Source organism: Dendrobates tinctorius, unplaced genomic scaffold (genome assembly GCF_039654945.1).
Source record: "Dendrobates tinctorius isolate UK_male_01 unplaced genomic scaffold, ASM3965494v1 ptg000114l, whole genome shotgun sequence".
NCBI lineage: Eukaryota > Metazoa > Chordata > Amphibia > Anura > Dendrobatidae > Dendrobates > Dendrobates tinctorius.
The window spans coordinates 17127501-17147174 of record NW_027361782.1 but is presented as its reverse complement, the minus strand read 5'-3'; positions in this window follow the sequence as shown (position 1 = coordinate 17147174).

Genomic DNA, 19674 nt, shown 5'->3' with positions numbered 1-19674 from the left:
GTTTTGATGGACAATTGGATCACAGAACTATCTTGTACATAGTTACCAACTGCTTAGGAAATGGACCATGGACATTGACGCTTGGACTAATCATCATCAGGACTATTTTTGAGCTTTGGTTTTTGTAATTTTTCATTTTTGAAATCTTGTTACAGTTACAATTGTTAATTTGTTAATATGTTTTACATGTTTTTCTTCAGTCCGGGAGTACTGAATTGCACTAGGGGGAAATATGGCGCCCCCAAGAGTATGGTCGCCACAGTGGCATTACCTTGCTCCTAGGAAGTGTGATGTCATGCTTGGAAGCAATAAAGGGTCTCTCTGTCAGTTAAATACAACACACAGTACAGTTCCCACTCCAAGCCAGCAGAGGGAGCTCTGAACCAAAACTGGGGAAGAGCTGCTCTCTGGGGGCCAGGAAGGGGAAATTAGTTAGTTCGTGTGGAGAGCAACGTGTGTGGATGTGAGGAGAGGAGATGGAAGATTGAGCAGCATTGAGAGCTCACTTCTAGCTATAGCACATGATCTGGAGCCCGGTCTCCAAGGTTGTATGGATACTGATGTTCCTGCAGCAGAAACCGGAGGAATACGAAGCTGTAAATGCTCTGTTCCCACATAAGACTCGGAGGCACAACAGCAATGGGTGAGACAGAAGAAGAAGAAGGCTACAGCTGTCTGCCATACGAGGGAGTTCTAAATGAGAACAAGCAAGTGGAACTTCAGTGTAACACAGTACTGCAAGTACCTAAAATAAGCGCTAGAAAGGAGACTACACAACCCATCTGATAGAGAGATTCCTAAGTTGCTTCCAGGCCAGCCAGCCTCTGTTCCATCTGTAATCTGGAATTCTGGACTGCATTTACCAAGCAAAGTAAAGGTAAAAGAAACTGCACCCTATTGTGTCCTTGCCTTCTTCCAGCAAACTCTCCAGCACTGCTACATCTCTGTGCCAAACACTACACCCTCTTCCTCAACACCTACCCTCTTCATCTCCTCTGCCCTGGGACTACAGCCCTGCCTGTGGAGGGCTACACCATCATTGCTGCACCACACCATCTGTCCCAGAGGATCTGTTTGCAGCGTCGGCTTAACATCTTCATTGCCGAGCACCACAGGTGGCGTCACGTATCATCCACTCAAACTTTAATCATCAGCCACTCACACTATTCTTTTACATGGACGCCCAGGGCCATGGACCGGGTCACCGCTACTGTGACACTTCCCTCTGAGATACCGGCCCACTACCGAGTACCCCACTGCCCTGGCGGGCGACCCATTTATTTTGAGTAAATGTAAATTGCTCTTTTATTCTATAAACTGCTGTCAACATGTCTTCAAAATTCCAAGCACTAAATTTTGTATTAAGTTTCAGAAAATGAGAAATGATTAAAATAACAAAAAAAATGCAGTGCTTGCAGACCTCAAATAATGCTAATGTTTTAAAACAGGAAGAGTTCAGAAATCAATATTTTTGTGGAATAACCATGATTTTTAATCACAGCTTTCATGCATCTTGGCATGCTTTCCACCAGTCTTTTACACTGCTTTTCAGTAACCTTATGCCACTCCTGGTACAAAAATTTAAGCAGTTCTTTGTTTCATCACTCTTGTTTGACATGCACATAAAGAGCCGTCTCTTACACAGCATGCCTACATTAGGAAGCGCCTTTCTGAATCCTGCTCATTTAGATATTGTTCACATGATCTGGTTTTAAATATATTAGATAGGACTGCTCCGAGATGGGTATACCGTGACGTTGGTGCAGTGGCTTCGTACACATTTTTTGCAACCAACGTATCAACTAAATACCCTGTTTTTGTTATCATCTTTTACTAGCACTGGCTGTCTACTGTTATATTTTTTACAGCAGAGTATTTTTGCACGTTTGTCATACTGTGTTTTTTCTTTGTGTTTCAGTCTTTGGGTGGTTTGAACACTGTCCAAAAGACTTGTTCACTTTCTGTGCATGTCACATGTGTTTTTAATCTATTAGTTCCTTGCTCAGCAAGGTTTGGGAGATTCCCGCCCCTCTCTTGTGTGACAAGCACATAAAGAGCCGTCTCTTACACAGCGTGCCTACATTAGGATGCGCCTGTCACGTGTACCTGTCCTGTGTGACACGACCCACAGGTCGGTAACTGAAACAACAAGACAATGTCACGTATACCTGTCCTGTGAGACACGACCCGCAGGTCGGTAACTGAATCAACAAGACAAAAGGGGAACACCGGGGAAACAGTTACAATGGTGGACCCTGCAATAGGGAACGGGGACGTGGAGACCTCCTGCACTCCCCTGAGGCAGTGTCCCTGAACACTCCTAACGTTCTCTATACAGGCTCTTCACCTGTCGCAGAGCAGGATACCTGAATCCCTCACTATCCCTGCACCTATCCCTTGCTAGGGAACTGAATAGTGCGGACACTGGTCCCACCGCTGCACTAATACACATGAAGGAAAATACACCAAACAGGGGAAAACAACAAAACACTTATCTTTCTCTGCTGCAGTCACCAGGCAGCAGAGTTCATCACCGGATTAGCTTTCAGCAGTGTCTCGACACCTCAGAGCCAGCTGCTACCTTCATCATCTTTCTCTGCTGCAGACACCGGGCAGGCAGAGTTCAGCACCAGTTTCAGCAGTGGCTCGACACCTCAGATCCAGCTGCTAACTTCACCGTGGTTGGAATCCAAAAAGGACCTGCTATAACCAACACCTGCTGATGCACCATGTGACCTTATATAGGAAAGGATGAGTGGTCACATCAGCAGGGAAACCAAAGACATGTAATAACCCCTGTGACCACTGGGGGCAAAAGGTAAAGCAAAGAAAACTCTCAGACATGTAATGACACCTGTGGCCACCGGGGGCAAAAACCCATATTAAGGCCCCAAAGGCCAGAAAGGGAAAAAAAAAGGTTTAAATGAGGGAATCCAGAATTTGACACAGATCCAAGAATTGGACTGTGACAGTACCCCTCAATCAATGAGGGGTCTTTGGACCCTCAACACCGTACCTCACCGGACCACCGACAGTGAGGATGCCTTGTTCCACCATAGTTCACTTTAGCAATCATCTGACACTCCGGTTCATGGCAAGAGAGGGCAGATGGTGGTGACGATGTATACTCCGGAGGTACCACAATTCTCCAGAGCGCTGACCTGGCGAATGAGCTAGGCCTGGGTATAACAAAGGATAACTCCAGTTGATAACTCACTGGCGCGAGAATGGCAGGCATCCATGCAAACACATGCACACCCAGGTCCGGACCTGAACGTTTATTTTCATTCACTCTCTTGCCACTAGATGGTGAACTCCTCACAGAACCGACAACAGAGGCATCCCCCATGTCATACCACTCACACCCCCACAAGGCTCAGAGTTAACCACTCCTCTCTGCCCCCCCTCCTAAGAGGACTCCAACTCTGAGGGGCAGCTTGTGGTGAGGGTTGCGACTTGCCCCTACTCCCTGGCAGCACCCCTGCTGCCACTCTTGCAGGAGAAGGGGACAGGAATATGGAGGAAATATACACTCCCTGGTCATCTTCCTCCACACGACCAGGAGGGGGCGGCTTTATTATAGCAGTTATATTCTTGTACATATGAGCATTGTTTGTTTTAAATACTACAGTAGGACTGTCCCACAAGGGTTGCCGTGATGTGGCTGGATGGCTTGTACATTATTTTGATCAAAATTATGTTTACTAAATACCCGTATTATTACCTTTATGCATTATTTGCAGTTTATTTTTTACTTTTATTTCAGGATATTTGTGTTTTTTGCTTTTTGTTTTCTCTGTGTAATGGTCATGTGTTAATATGCACTTACATTGTGCATACACATTAATTTACTTTCTCAGTTCAGACTCCAGTTTTTTATTCATTTCATTGTGCATTCAGTGCATATATGGGTGTGACCGCCCTCTGGGAAAACCATCTAGTCTGGCCTATGCTTTTACTCGTGGTTCAGTCCCTCGATCCTTGTTCACATTCACGTCACTTGGCAAGTGAAAAGGTTTTAAATACTAGAGTAGGACTGTCCCACAAGGGTTGCCGTGACGTGGTGGGATGGCTTGTACATTATTTTGATCAAAATTATGTTTACTAAATACCCTTATTATTATTATTACCTTTATGCATTATTTGCAGTTTATTTTTTACTTTTTATTTCAGGATATTTGTGTTTTTTTGCTTTTTGTTTTCTCTGAAATGTGGACAATACCTGGTGCTGTGGTTGCAGGGAGAGAGGACCCCGACGTGCGTTTCGCTTCACCGCTTCTTCCAAGGGGGCATAGATGTCAAGGGGTGATAGTGTCGGCTATATGTATGCTGTAGGGTATATGGCGCTGGCGTATTGCACTTTCCTTAGCTTTTTTGATATCATTACCTTGCTTACACATGCACTTTGGCACATGGAACTTTTTCTTTTGTACCATTTTACAAATTTTACCTTTGGCTATTGCTGCTAGTTTTGTAGTCCAGTTCGCTCACCCATATTTATGCTACACCCACATGGGTATTACACTTTGTTGAGATATTGGGTGTCTGTTTCTGGCTCTTTACAACTTGCTATATTGTATATCTGGTCACTTGATTTTTTTATATACTGTTACTTGGAGCTCACTCTACCTTGTTCTGTACCTTTTTGCTTCTTTGGAATTATTTTAGTATATTTACCAATAAACTATTTATATTTTATCTCTGGTCAGGTAATTCCCTTTCTTTGGGTATATTGTCTCCTTTTTGGAAGTTGACATACTATATTTATGGTCTCTCTTTTGGGTTTATACAGTATTATAGTAGTTGCATGTTTGTACGTAGAAGCAGTATCAAAGTAGTTATATTATCGCACATAGAAGCAGTATTAAAGAAGTTATATTCTTGTACATAGGATCAGTATTATAGTAGTTATATTCTTGTACATTGGGGCAGTATTATAGTAATTATGTTCTTGTACATAGGGGCAGTATTATACTAGTTATATTCTTGTACTAAATCTGACATTTCCCTCTCCATGGGTGGCACCACAATAGCACCCAGGCAGCAGGCGCGCTGTCTGGGTGTTATGTTTGACACCAATCTCTCCTTCACACCCCATATACAATCTCTTGCCCTCTCTTGCCGCTTACACCTAAAGAATATCTCTAGAATCCGCCCTTTTCTCACCATGGAAACAACAAAAACCTTCACTGTAGCAATGATCCACTCCCGCCTGGACTACTGCAATGCTCAATTAATTGGTCTCCCCGTTACTCGACTATCCCCTCTCCAGTCCATACTTAATGCAGCAGCCAGGGTCATCTATCTGGCTAATCGGTACTCGGATGCATCTGCTCTTCGCCAGTCCATACATTGGCTGCCCATTCATTATAGGATCCACTTCAAAGTACTTGTACTCACCCACAAAGCTCTCCACAGTGTAGCCACCCTCTACATCTCCTCCCTCATTTCTGTCTATCGGCCTAACTGACTGCTGCGCTCTGCAAACGGCTTTCGACTAACCTCTGCACTAATCCGTACCTCCCACTCCCGACTCAAAGACTTCTCCCGCGCTGCGCTAATCCTCTGGAATGCTCTACCCCAAGAAATTAGGACTATCCACATTTTGCATAGTTTCAGGCGCTCCCTCAAAACACATTTGTTAAGCGCGGCCTATCACGTTCATTAATCAAAGTCATTCTATGTGTAAGTGTGCATGTGTAGTCCATTCGCTATCTCCATCCATCCTTCACTCCCTCAAGATGGCTGGACCATCATTGTAAATACACCATTGTAAATACACACCGGTACTTTGTATCTCCCCACCTCATTGTAGATTGTAAGCTCTCACGAGCAGGGTCGTCTTATTTTGCTTTAATTATTGTATTTCTAACGTTACTTATGACTTGTGTTTTAGTAGAAACTGAAAGAAAAGGGCGCAATAGGGTCTTACCCGAGAAAAATAAAGATATAAGACAATGATTTATACTCACCCTCTGCAGGAGAGTATCAGGCATAAAGGAACAAAGGTCAGCTTGCTGCACATCCAAATGACCACGCCGTGGCCATAAATCTTCAGATTCAAGCAGGGAATTTTTATGGATTAAACGTGCGCTATCAGACCATCACTCCTCACAAGTTGTGTGGTTAATACATTTATTTCCCTACGCGTTTCAAAGTTAAAAACTTCTTCCTCAGGGGATGATATGACATATCATCCCCTGAGGAAGAAGTTTTTAACTTTGAAACGCATAGGGAAATAAATGTATTAACCACACAACTTGTGAGGAGTGATGGTCTGATAGCGCACGTTTAATCCATAAAAATTCCCTGCTTGAATCTGATGACTTGTGTTTTGAAACTCTCAAACTGTATTGCGCTGCGGAATATGTTGGCGCTATATAAAGATTATTATTATTGTACTCAGGAGCAGTATTATATTAATTATATTCTTGTACATAGGGGGGCAGTATTATAGTAGTTATATTTTTTTACATGGGAGCAATATTATATTAATTATATTCCTGTACATAGGGGCAGTATGATGGTAGTTATATTCTTGTTGATAGGGGCAGTATTATAGTAGCTATATTCTTGTACATAGGAGCAGTATTATAGTAGTTATATTCTTGTACATAGGGGACAGTATTATAGTAGTGATATTCTTGTACATAGGGGCAGTATTATAGCAGCTATATTCTTGTACATAGGAGCAGTATTATAGGAGTTATACTCTTGTACATAGGAGCAGTATTATAGTAGTTATATTCTTGTACATAGGGGCAGTATTATAGTAGTTATATTCTTGTACATAGGATCAGTAATATAGTAGTTATATTCTTGTACATAGGAGCAGTATTATAGTAGTTATATTCTTGTACATAGGGGCAGTATTATAGTAGTTACATTCTTGTACATAGGATCAGTAATATAGTAGTTATATTCTTGTACATAGGTGCAGTATTATAGTAGTTATATTCTTGTACATAGGAGCATTATTATAGTAGTTATATTCTTGTACATAGGAGCAGTATTATAGTAGTTATATTCTTGTACATAGGTGCAGTATTATAGTAGTTATATTATTGTACATTGGAGCAGTATTATAGTAGTTACATTCTTGTACGTAGTAGCAGTACTATAGTAGTTATATTCTTGTACATAGGAGCAGTATTATAGTAGTCATACTCTTGTGCATAGGAGCAGTATTATAGTAGTTATATTCTTGTACATTGAAGCAGTATTATAGTAGTTATATTCTTGTACGTAGTAGCAGTATTATAGTAGTTATATTCTTGTACATAGGAGCAGTATTATAGTAGTTATACTCTTGTACATAGGAGCAGTATTATAGTAGTTATATTCTGGTACATAGGAGCAGTATTATAGTAGTTACATTCTTGTACATAGGAGCAGTATTATAGTAGTTATATTCTTGTACATTGAAGCAGTATTATAGTAGTTATATTCTTGTACGTAGTAGCAGTATTATAGTAGTTATATTCTTGTACATAGGAGCAGTATTATAGTAGTTATACTCTTGTACATAGGAGCAGTATTATAGTAGTTATATTCTGGTACATAGGAGCAGTATTATAGTAGTTACATTCTTGTACATAGGAGCAGTATTATAGTAGTTATATTCTTGTACATAGGAGCAGTATTATAGTATTTATATTCTTGTACATAGAGGCAGTATTATAGTAGCTACATTCTTGTACATAGGATCAGTAATATAGTAGTTATATTCTTGTACATAGGTGCAGTATTATAGCAGCTATAGTCTTGTACATAAGGGCAGTATTATAGTAGTTATATTCTTGTACATAGAGGGCAGTATTATAGCAGTTATATTCTTGTACATAGGGGGCAGTATTATAGTAGTTATATTCTTGTACATAGGGGCAGTATAACAGTAGTTATATTCTTGTACATAGGGGGTAGTATTATAGTAGCTATATTCTTGTACATAGGTGCAGTATTATAGTGGTTATATTCTTGTACATAGGAGCAGTATTATAGTAGTTATATTCTTGTACATAGGGGGCAGTATTATAGTAGTTACATTCTTGTACATAGGAGCAGTATTATAGTAGTTATATTCTTGTACATAGGGGCAGTATTATAGCAGTTATATTCTTGTACATAGGGGCAGTATTATAGTAGCTATATTCTTGTACATAGGAGCAGTATTATAGGAGTTATATTCTTGTACATAGGAGCAGTATTATAGTAGTTATATTCTTGTACATAGGGGCAGTATTATAGTAGCTATATTCTTGTACATAGGAGCAGTATTATAGGAGTTATATTCTTGTACATAGGAGCAGTATTATAGTAGTTATATTCTTGTACATAGGGGCAGTATTATAGTAGCTATATTCTTGTACATAGGAGCAGTATTATAGGAGTTATATTCTTGTACATAGGGGGGCAGTATTATAAATAAATGATGTTTACATGCAGACATTCTGCAATTTGGCCATTTTATACTTATTAAATAACCTCTTTACCCAATTATTATTTTATATATTAAATCAGACATGTGATTAGAAATATTTTAAACATTGCAGAAAGTTATAATTAACCACATAATTTAGATTTACATGTAGTTTAATTTAATTTATACATACACAATAAACTACTGGACTTATCTTTTAAGGATTTATAGAAATAAATATGGCTAAAAATGTTCAAGATATATTTTTTTTCTTGCAGAGTGAATCCCATCACATGGATCTATCACATTAGAACGTTAGATTTTAGATTACAGTAAAAGGGATTATAACCAAATCCACAAGCCACAAACAGGCTGGAGCCCCCCATTGTCTCCCTTCTTTCTGGTCTCAGACAAAGAAGTCTCTGTGCAGCATTATCAAAAAATTAAATCAAAAATTAAAACATCAGGGAGTCTGACTGTCTGCAGCCGATGCAGAGCTGCTCTCCAGTATGTATCATCTCGTGCTGCCGCTGGAGCCGTCCTGCTTTCACTCACAGACAGTGTTAAGTTACTTCTGAAGTGAAGGATTCTGTGTTCTCTACATAAATATATTTCATTTTATTGTCTCTTCAGCCCAGAAATCGATACGTATAATAAATACATTAACACGTTTATTGTCTGTGAGGAGAGACAGAACACGCGCAGCTTCAGGGCTGCTGACCCCATGAAAGAGAAGACATTACCCAAGGATTGTGATAAGACTCCTCATGGTCATAACTCGGTTGTGAAATTTATGATTTTTTTTTAGGTTTTATGAACTTTCTTGAGTTTTTGTGAGTTTTGGACAAACTCGTAATAAGCTACATTAGTTATATGCTATAATGCATCCTATGGCAGCGTCATGTGTGCTCAGCGTGTGACTGAGACTTCACATACCTTTACTATGGAGAATAAAGGCCTCCATATCTACAGTCATATGTTAAAGTTTGGGCACCCCTATTAATGTTAACCTTTTTTCTTTATAACAATTTTGGTTTTTGCAACAGCTATTTCAGTTTCATATATCTAATAACTGATGGACTCAGTTATATTTCTGGATTGAAATGAGGTTTATTGTACTAACAGAAAATGTGCAATCTGCATTTAAACAAAACTTGGCTGGTGCAAAAGTATGGGCACCTCAACATAAAAGTGACATTAATATTTCGTAGATTCTCCTTTTGCAAAAATAACAGCCTCTAGTCGCTTCCTGTAGCTATTAATGAGTTCTTGGATCCTGGATGAAGGTATTTGTGACCATTCCTGTTTACAAAACAATTCCAGTTCAGTTAAGTTTGATGGTCGCCGAGCATGGACAGCCCACAGAAGTTCAATGATATTCAGGTCTGGGGACTGGGATGGCCATTCCAGAACATTGTAATTGTTCCTCTGCATGAATGCCTGAGTAGATTTGGAGCGGTGTTTTGGATCATTGTCTTGCTGAAATATCCATCCCCTGCGTAACTTCAACTTCGTCACTGATTCTTGCACATTATTGTCAAGAATCTGCTGATACTGAGTTGAATCCTTGCGACTCTCAACTTTAACAAGATTCCCGGTGCCGGCATTGGCCACACAGCCCCAAAGCATGATGGAACCTCCACCAAATTTTACTGTGGGTAGCAAGTGTTTTTCTTGGAATGCTGTTTTTTTAGCCTCCATGCATAACGCCTTTTTGTATGACCAAACAACTCAATCTTTGTTTCATCAGTCCACAGGACCTTCCTCCAAAATGTAACTGGCTTGTCCAAATGTGCTTTTGCATACCTCAGGCGACTCTGTTTGTGGCGTGCTTGCAGAAACGGCTTCTTTCGTATCACTCTCCCATACAGCTTCTCTTTGTGCAAAGTGCGCTGTATTGTTGACCGATGCACAGTGACACCATCTGCAGCAAGATGATGCTGCAGGTCTTTGGAGGTGGTCTGTGGATTGTCCTTGACTGTTCTCACCATTCTTCTTCTCTGTATTTCTGATATTTTTCTTGGCCTGCCACTTCTAGGCTTAACAAGAACTGTACCTGTGTTCTTCCATTTCCTTACTATGTTCCTCACAGTGGAAACTGACAGGTTAAATCTCTGAGACAACTTTTTGTATCCTTCCCCTGAAAAGCTATGTTGAATAATTTTTGTTTTCAGATCATTTGAGAGTTGTTTTGAGGAGCCCATGATGCCACTCTTCATAGGAGAATCAAATAGGAGAACTACTTGCAAGTGGCCACCTTAAATACCTTTTCTCATGATTTGATACACCTGGCTATGAAGTTCAAAGCTCAATGAGGTTACAAAACCAATTTAGTGCTTCAGGAAGTCAGTAAAAAGTAGTTAGGAGTGGTCAAATCAAGAAAATGATAAGGGTGCCCATACTTTTGCACAGGTCAAATTTTGCTTAAATGCAGATTGCACATTTTCCGTTAGTACAATAAACCTCATTTGAATCCAGCAATATAACTGAGTCCATCAGTTATTAGATATATGAAACTGAAATAGCTGTTGCAAAAAACAAAATTGTTATGAAGAAAAAAGGTTAACATTAATTGGGGTGCCCAAACTTTTACATATGACTGTATCTATGTATCTATCTATCTATCTATCTATGTGCAAAAAATAGGAACAGCACAAAATACCTTAGAGCAGTGCACGCTCCAGACACCTCAATGTCGTTAGATAATAGCAAAAAAAGAAAAAGCAGCACTAAAACAGTAGTGGTGTGAACTGTTTAATAGCCTAGTGGCGTGGCACGCCACTAGGCTATTAAACAGTTCACACCACTACTATTTTGGTGCTGCTTTTTCTTTTTTTGCTATCTATCTATCTATCAATCTATTGATATACAGAAACACTGGAAATTTTAAATCTAAGCTGTATTGTTACTCAGTAAGATGTACTCACAAAAAATGAAGGTTCTTAGGGCATAAATTGGCCAATTCATGTTTACCCATCAACAACGGCACAGGTTACTAATGGAGAGGCGTCTATAAGACACCTCCATCACTAACCCTATAGGCAGATTGTAAAAAATACACAGCCAAAATAAATACCTTTATTTGAAATAAAAACTCCCCACCCTCTTTTACCCATTTATTTGTAAACAGGTTGGCAGATGTAGTAACAACAGGCAGAGTAAGTGTTACGTTGATTTTACTTAAACAGGGGGATGCTCCACGCAGAGAGGGGAAAGGAGAGGCAGGGGTATGGCTAGAGATATGAGTACAATAGGTTTGTAGGGTGAAATAACAATTGTAATAAGTATAGCAACTGTTCATGAAGGGTTAACTTATCAGTTCGACTGCTTCCTGACTGCAGAGTTTTAGGTTCCAATGGTGGCGCCTATGCAATTAGCTCGTCCCGAGGTCGTCCTGAAGGAGTTGATGTTCCAGTTCCCAGCGGTGGCGGGGAGTCCTCGTGGTCTTGTGCGGGGTCCTGGGTCTAGGGTTCGTCGTGCGAAGTGCAGCACAGTCTCTAACACTGCCAGAGCTTAACATAGCTCGACAGTAGTTTGCGAGTGAAGAAGGGCATAGTTCTAGGTGAGCCACCCGGTCTTTCTTAGGCGGCACACGCATGGTAACAACTGGCCCGGAGCGTTTGGCAACTTTGTTTGCGAGAGTCAACGGGCACATGGCAAGTCTCCAGTCACAGTCACTGTACCTGGCTACAGGGGATCTTTAGCGCAGGCCTGCGCTGTCATGGTGCTCAGAGGACGGAGCACCAAACTTCCCCTGCTGTGTGCTGTGTCTTCCCGCCAAGTCTCCCCTCTCTTTCCCGTGCCCAGGCTTTTTTATCTTAGCCACGCCCCCCTGGTGTCGAGTTCAAAGGTTGGTCCGGGTTGCAAAGCTTTCTCCCGGACAACAATGGTGACAGCCCTGACAGTTCCGGAGGCGGCGCAAGAGAGGTACCCCCGGTATGGTTCATCTTCTTAAATATTCACAAAAATAAAAAAGCAAAGTTATACCTCGCCGACGATAATCTATCAATGCCTATATACCACTGTTAAAGACAAAAAAATTATATATATTCCTCACTTAGCAACAAAGAAAAAAAAGCAAAATATGCAAAACAAAAATACCCACCTTCTTTTACCCACTTATTTTAAAAACTTAAAAATAAAAATGCACCATATTCCTCACCTGTCTGACGAGATGATAATCCATATCTGTCCCACAAAGAACTCCAACTCTCCTACATATGGGTGGTTTGTTGAACACTAGCATGATGTGACAGCTCAGCAAGTCAGCCAGAACACACTGAGACAGGAGCATGAGAAAGTTCTCAAGAGCACTTACGTCACTGAGGTGACCGGGGTTCATCAGCTATGAAATCCGGTGACTTTTCTCACGTTTAGTGCTAGACATTGCAGGAGCGGAGTCAGGCTCATGTCTCAGTGTCTTCCAGCTAGCGTGGAGAGAGGTTGTTTCACTGACTGCTCTCTAAATCATCTTGATCTTTGTGGGACATGGTCAATAATGAATTATCATTAGACAGGTGAGGAATATGGTGTTTACTATTTTTCGTCTTCTACACTGGGACATGGACATCAATGAATTATTGGACGGCAAGGTGAGTATAACTTTGCTTTTTCTTTTTCATTTTTTGTGAACAAATGGGTAAACAAGGGTGGGGAGTTTTTATTTTAAAGAGAACTTTATTCTGGCTGTGTATTTTTTACAATTTGTCTATGTGGTTAGTAATGGGTGCGCATTATAGATTCCGCTCCAATAGTAGCCATGGGCTTGATGTCAGCGGCAACAAATTACCCCACCTCCACCGCACCAAGGCAATAAGGAAGAGCCTGGCAAAGTGCTAAAATTGGATCATCTAATGGATCTAATAGCCCCATTCTGGGGCGGGTGCAGGCTGCTATTTTTAGGCTGAGGAGGGCCAATATCCATGGCCCTTTCCCAGTCTAAGAATACCAGCCCCGAGCTGTCTGCTTTAGCTTGGATGGTTGTCAAAAAAAGGGGGAACCCACACCATTTTTTTAAATTATTTATTTAAATAATTAAAGAAAATGGCATGGGGACCCTTCTATTTTTGTTAACCAGAGGGGAAGAAAAGGCAATTTATTTATTTATTGCACAGGTGCCAGCTAATGGATACCCTCATCAGCCTTGCCTGCTCTCGCTGCTAACAGCAAGAGCAGGTGTAGGATGATAAGAGTAGTACTCTTATCAGCCGACGCCAGTGACTGGCGATAACCTATTTACCGCCGGTAACTGCTGCTGGCTCACATGCTCTCGTCTGACAGCGTTGGAACCGTAGTGCTCTGACCGGTGGTAAGCTTGCCTCCAGTGTTTTTTGCGCTGTCATGCAATGTTTGGGATGCTGAACCCAAACAGTAATACAGAATTCTTTGAGAATCTGTGCACAGACACTAGGTGTTCAGTTCGAACTTTATTGTTCAGGTTCACCCATCAATACTGACAATTGATCGACGATGCAACTGCTACTATTTCTACCATGTTGGTTATTATTGAAAGAAGCTGTGGAAAAAAGTGTATGCAATTTGGCTTTTAAAGAAGGAGCAAAAAAAGTGAAAAGATGTGGCTCACCTTTAAAGCACTAAAAAAAACCACACCAATTTTTTTTTTTTTACTTGAAAAAGCCATTATGGCACTGAGATGCTATGTCTGAATAACAGAGCACTCAATGAACTATCTTACAGCAAGAGACTTTTCTCCATCAGTGCAACCTATCTTCAAAGTGTTCTTATTCCCTATACGGAGAATAGGTAGGTTACTTGGCGCACTCACTGTAACCACGTAGTATTTCGGTACGGTCACCACAATAACCAAAGTAAAACTATAGTAGCTACCACTGCCGATCACTTATTGTAGCTACTTACTGGTAACGTTGAGCCTCACGAGGCTTCAATAGTGCAGTTTATAAAACATTGCTATGACATTTTATATATTTAATCCAACAATTAGGCAGCACTTTTAAAATATACAAGATATATTATACAGGGGACAAAACAATACAGTATATACAATCACACACATAAAAATCAAATGGATAAACAAAAGAAAGTTACTAGATCTGTTGACATAGGAATGGCGCTGATCTTGCAAAGGGGAACTCTATTTATGAAAAGATGTAGGTCACAACCTGCTTTTACAAGCCGTTTCCACCTATCTCCCCTGGTGATATCAGATGGGGGCCGGTAAATGTGATGCAGGCTCAGGTACCAAAAATTTTGAGATCCACAATTTTAAGGATATCTGCCCCCCTAGATGTGCCAGAAAGGAGACAATAATGCAATATTTCATATCACTATTTTAGCTTTCTGTACATATGAGACATGGCATGCACAACTTTATCCACCTGGCTGATATTAATTCTCTGCTTTGATGTCAATGATGAAGACAACAGCATGGAAGAACACATGATGGAAAAAGTCAATGTGGTGGAGGGAATGGCTGATTTTCTACAATCTAGGTGACTTACACTGGTAGAAGTTACCTTATATACTGAACATGGTGATTAAGCTGGTATTAGTTACACATATTATTGATTATTGCAAAATAGAACATGCTGGTATAACCTGGGCATTTCCTGTATATAATTATATATGTACAGCTGATATAACCTGGGCATCTCCTGTATATAATTATATATGTACAGCTGGTATAACCTGGGCATCTCCTGTATGTAATTATATATGTACAGCTGGTATAACCTGGGCATTTCCTGTATATAATTACATATTTACAGCTGGTATATCCGGGGTATTTCCTATATATAATTATATATGTACAGCTGGTATAACCTGGACATCCCCTGTATATAATTAAATATGTACAGCTGATATAACCTGGGCATCTCCTGTATATAATTATATATGTACAGCTGGTATAACCTGGGCATCTCCTGTATATAATTATTATAAATATACAGCTGATATAACCTGGGCATCTCCTGTATGTAATTATATATGTACAGCTGATATAACCTGGCTATCTCCTGTACATAATTATATATGCACAGCTGGTATAACCTGGTCATCTCCTATATATAATGATACATGTACAGCTGGTATAACCTGGGCATCTACTGTATATAATTATATATGTACAGCTGGTATAACCTGGGCATCTACTGTATATAATTATATATGAACAGCTGGTAAAACCTTGGCATCTCTTGTATATAATTATATATGTACAGCTGGTATAACCTGGGCATCTCTTGTATATAATTATATATGTTCAGCTGATATAACATGGGTATCTCCTGTATATATTTATATATGTACAGCTGCAAAAAGAGCGAAAAAATTGAACAAAAAGGTAATACAAAAAAATAGTCATGAAGAAAAAATCAGAGGTATAAATGATGTTTATTGGGACAAAAAAGAGGGAAAAACGTAACAATAATGTACACAACAACCAAGTGTATGACTGACCAAAAGACAGGTGACCAAAAAAATATAAATGACAAATATGCATTTTCCAGGACACATAAATGCATGAAAGGCTCCACTTAAATACAAAATGTCTAGTTGATGTACAGTACATAAATGTAACAATTATCTAATATAAAGCAAGACAGTGCCAAAATAAATATAAAGTGTCAATCTGGAGATGGAAAAAATCAATCACAAAAATATACAAAATACATAATCCAGCAATAAAGTTAAAGAAAAAAGATATTAAAAAATCATGATGAGTGCCAATAATACATTACCGAGTTCACACTAGAGTGACCAAACAGATAAAGTGCAAAAGTGCACATCACAGATATATACAACAAAATACATACATCATAGTAGGCTTAGTAAAACCTAACATGGAGTGCAATTAATAAATAAATAATGAATAGCCATGAATATGGGTCGCCCTCCCAGGGCCGTGGGGTACTCGGTACCGGGCCGGTATCAGTGGGATGTGTCACAGCAGCGGTGACCCGGACCGTGGCCCTGGGCGCCCAAATAATCGGAAGATGTAAATGATGGAATGTAGTTAGATGAATAGTTCGTGATGCCACCTGTGGTGTTCGGCAAGGGAGGTGTTAAGCCGACGCTGCATACAGATCCTCCGGGACAGATGGTGTGGTGCAGCAATGATGTTATAGCCCTCCACAGGCAGGGCCGTTGTCCCAGGGCAGTGTAGATATGGAGACACTTAGATTGTGTAGTGTCTGGCGCAGGGGATGTAGCAGTGCCAGGCGGGCGGGCGCAGGAAGGAATGGAGGACACCAGGGCATGTAGTTCCAAAGCTTTACTCACAGTCAGTAGTGCCCGCTTCTGCGCCGTGTCCTCCGGGTCAGGGACTCAGTCAACCTCCAGGCAAGATGGAAAGCTCCCTTCCACACTCCGCCAACTTATGTGCCTTTCCTGAACGTCTCCTCTATAGCGCCTTTAAGTGTGAAGATCTCCTAGTACTGAGTTACACCGGAGTTCCTCCTGACAGATGTTCCCAAGAACTCTACTTCCACGGCAGACAGCTGTATCCTGCTTCGGGGACTCTCTACTCCTAAGTCCCAGCTCTCTATCCATGTTGCTGTTGTGCCCTCAAGTCTTAGATGGGAGTAGTGCATTTATAGCCCACTACTCCACCGGTGTCTGCTGCAGAAGCATTAGTGTCCATACAACCTCGGGGACTGGGCCCCGGCCTTGCTCTTAGAACTTCTAGGCAGGGTTCTTCCTCTAACCCACGTCCTCTATGTTCCCTTTTACTCCTATGTTCCGTACTTGTCTTTTCCCTTCTATGGAAGCTCAGCCTTCGGTTCAATGTCCTTCTCCTTCTTTCCTTTCCCGTGCCAGCTGGCTCAGGTCACTGAGGCAGCTGCAGCACTCCTTCCTCCATCCTTCTTCCAGGGATCCCCACTCCTCTCTGATTGGCCTCCTCTCTCCTACTCAACCTCTGAACTCATCTGAACCTCAATCCTGGAACCGTCCCGCTCTTTTATATGTATACTGAACTCCACCCACCTCCCAGCACATCTAGTGTATCAAGTAGGGAACCACAAAAGGTGCTCTGCCTCTCTCTAAGCAAGGAGCCGCAATGTGGTTTTGCTGAACTACTCTATTGTGTGGGGTGCGTGTGTTGGAGCGTGGTCAGGAGCCTCCAACTTACCTGGATGGTGGGGCACCACACCTTAGGAGAAGGTGCAGTACCTCTGTGGCGACTGAGCCTCAGGGGCGCCACAAATACAACATACAAATTGCTGAGTACCCGATACAAATACTGTAACAAAGCCTACAAAGAAGTGTAACGAATGAATAAAGTGCATATGGCAAAATAGCCGAAGTGTAAAAGTGCTGGATACAGGGTATGTAGATACCTGGGAGGTTAGACCGGTATGGGCAGACATGCGCCCAGACGCATGTTTCGGATTAGAATCCTTCGTCGGGGGAAGTGCTGTCCATGAATGACAGCAGGGCTATAAAGAGGAGTTGGCCGATGAGAGTGTGTCCGCGAGGACCCGGAGGACGTGAGCGCCGGCGTCATGTGGCACGTAGCGACGGAGCACGTCGGATCACAACATATGTCACCATGACAACATGGCGACTCCAGAACCCATGGCCTACAGAGACCCAGACAGCGCATGAATACTGGGCGGACACAGCTCCATGGGCAGAGAATGTAGAATAGTATATGGCACATATATTGATAAATACTGAATACTAAAGTTTCCATGATGAAAAGCAAGAAGAAAAAGAAAATAAATAAATAAAAAATAAAGACACAAAGTGACAAGAGAAAAAATGTGATGATAAATAAAACATAACAATAATAAATGAAAATAAATAAAATAACAAATAATAATAATAATAATAAGGTGAATAATAAATAATGAATAATGATGAAAAATAATAAATAATGAATGATGAATAATAAATAATTATTTATTATTCATCATTTATTATTTAGTGATTATGGCTATTTGTGAGATATCTAAAGATTATTTACTTACCTAATTAGTTATCATATTTTTTTAAATCCCTTATTAATGGTTATCCAGTTTTATTGATCTACTATTGCTGCTAGCAGTGTTCATACATTTTCTATATATTATGTAATTGTTATACCACTTTTGATGATGCTTGTCCCCCTACTGGGCACTCTTGTTTTATTCATGTTTATTTTTTATTTATTATTAATAACCTGGGCATCTAATAAAAAAATTGAGTTTTTTACATTTTTTTTTTTATAATGACCAACCATGTTCACATACAGTGTAATAATGCAACAGGTATTAAAAAAAAAATTTTTAAGTAGCTAAAACAGCATTTTAATAGGTCCGGTCAAAAATGACCGGAGCAGTACAAGTGTACAGTGGAAACAAACAGAGCAGCAGGGTTATACCACTTTTGATGATGCTTGTCCCCCTACTGGGCACTCTTGTTTTATTCATGTTTATTTTTTATTTATTATTAATAACCTGGGCATCTACTGTATATACGGTAATTATACATGTACAGCCGATATAACCTAGGCATCCTCTGTATACAGCGTCGGACTGGCCCACCGGAGAACCGGAGGATTCTCCGGTGGGCCCTGGCATCTGGTGGGCCCTGGCACCTGCTGGCATACAGGGCCAGCAGTTGCCTAGGGCCCCCGCTGCTCCAGGGGCCCCCAGCCAGTGGTGTGTCGCACACCATGCAGCTGCTATGGGGGCCCCTGCCAGCGGAGTAGCAGCGGGTGTCAGGAGGCAGGAGCCCCTGTCCCCGCTGCTAAAGAGAAATGAATATTCACTGCGAAGCAGTGAATATCATTTCAGGTCTCCACACCCCCAGAGGCCCCGCCCTCAGCCCAGTAAGCCGCTCTGCATCAGGGCCGGCGCCGCCCTCAGTCCTCTCTGCTCCTGGCTCACAGCCAGTGCGCGATGACGTCACTACATCGCGCACCCGCTGTGTGTCTGGCAGAGGGGGCAGCTCCTGACACTGAAGCCGGGATCAGCGTGGGAGCGAGGAGGAGAGGTGAGTATTGTGTTTTGTTTTTTTTATATCTCTCTCGCTCTCTCTATCTGTCTCTCTATCTCTCTATATCTCTCTCTCTATCTCTCTTATATCTATCTATCTTTCTATCTCTATCTATTATCTATATCTATCTATCTCTATATCTATCTCTATCTATTATCTATATCTATCTATTTCTATATCTATCTCTATCTATCGCTCTATCTTTATATCTATCTTTCTATCTCTACATCTATCTCTATATCTATCTATCTATCTATCTCTATATCTTTCTATATATATCTCTATATCTATCTATT